Source organism: Limulus polyphemus, unplaced genomic scaffold (genome assembly GCF_000517525.1).
Source record: "Limulus polyphemus unplaced genomic scaffold, Limulus_polyphemus-2.1.2 Scaffold1743, whole genome shotgun sequence".
Taxonomy (NCBI): domain Eukaryota; kingdom Metazoa; phylum Arthropoda; class Merostomata; order Xiphosura; family Limulidae; genus Limulus; species Limulus polyphemus.
Window position 1 is genome coordinate 27,771 of NW_013667353.1, and position 1,737 is coordinate 29,507.

The following is a 1,737-nucleotide window of genomic DNA, read 5'->3' on the forward strand; positions in this document are numbered from 1 at the left end:
ATCCACCTGGCCATGCCGGGCCGATCGAAAATGTATTCTTCGTTGAATTTTGTACATAAAATAAGCTTTTATTCTACAAGAATAAATAAACAAACCATCCACACACAAAACACGATTGACCTTATACAATCATAGCTGAACAGTAGCATAATCTATTTTGACCAGATCCCTTATTAACCTCCCCGTCTCACATGTTAGAAGCATGATAGTATTAAAATACCAAGATTAGTTTTGTATAAACATTAACGATGTGTTTTAGTAAAACTAGTAGAGAGTGACACAGCATACTAAAACCCAACGGTGAATCTTAACTTCGGGTGAAAACTAAACTCTCTGAACCACAAGGACATAATTAAAATTGACCGAGAAATCGTAACTACGATAAGCACATAGCTAAACCCAACTGATGCCCTTAGTTTCGTGTGAAGACTAAATTCTTTGAATGACAAGCACATAGCTAAAAGCCGGCGGAGAACCTTAGTTTTGTGTGAATTCCCTGAACGACAAGCACATAAGAATCTTAGCTACGATGTGAAATCAAAATCCTTTGAACGTTAACTACACAGTTAAAATTGATCGAGGATTGTTTGTTTGTTTTGTATTTCGCTAAAAGCTACACGAGGGTTATCTGAGCTAGCTGTCCCTAATTTGGCATCACCCACCGCCAACTCTTGGGCTACCCTTTTACCAACGAATAGTGGGATTAACCGTCACAAAATAACACCCCATTGCTGAAAGGGTGAGTGTGTTTGGTGGGACAGGGATTCGAAACCGTGACTCTCAGATTGCGAGTCAAGCGCCTTAACCACCTGGCCATGCAGGGCTTCTTTACAGAGGAGTATTAATTTCGAGTGAAGAGTAAATCCTCTGAACGACATGCAGGAGAGTAATTTTGGAAGAGAAAATGAAACTTCAAGTAGATTATAAAATGTATATGCGAGCTTTTATGATAACCGAGTTGATTGTTAGAGATATTATCTGTAGCTCAGCTTTTCAGGAGCTTTCATGTATTGGCTTAAACATTCTTTCTATTCTAGATTTTAAGTACTAGTTGTTCCTCGTGTTTGTATTAGGTGAAAATCATGTTACTACAAAAGACAATTTATTCAGCCTAAAAATCTCAGTTTTTATGGTATAATCGAATGGTATAGCAAGTCTAAAAACTCTGAATATATATATACAACAATTTCTAATAATTCTATTGTGTTAATTTGGTTTTCATGTCTTTACGTCCCTCGAGTACACATGTCACAACATATAAAAACATACTGAAACAACCACAATTCCCAATGTTGTATGTTTTGTAAAGAAGGATTGTAACTCTTTAGAATGTGATTATCATACTAATTATTGGACAACTCCAGTATTCAATAGTAAAGTTATATCCCCCTATAAAAAGCCGTAGTTGGTAGTTTAGTTTCGATGACAATCTTGAAAAATTATTCCTGGCATTTATTTTTCTGACTAGAATTAATTCAGTTGTATCCTTCATTAAACGTTTAAATCATGTGGCAAAGAAATGAAATTATGACGAACTTTTAATTAGTTAAATGTTTTATGTTGTGAGATATAATAACCAGAGAGAGAGACGAAAATGAGTAGTTTTTATGAGAGTAATTGGTTGGTTAGTTGTTTTGAATTTCGCGCAAAGCTACACGAGGGATATCTGCCCTAGCCGTCTCTAACTTAGCAGTGTAAGACTAGAGGGAAGGCAACTAGTCATCACCACCCACCGCC

At 36.2% G+C, this 1,737-nt stretch overlaps 1 protein-coding gene across 1 annotated transcript in view; it reads left to right on the forward strand.

Annotated features, from left to right (window-relative positions):
- The window catches only part of LOC106464789 (tyrosine-protein phosphatase 69D-like), a gene marked incomplete at its 5' end in the record, with an annotated part of 195,354 nt that overhangs the window by 3,101 nt on the left and 190,516 nt on the right, over window positions 1-1,737 (forward strand). The window lies entirely within an intron of this gene.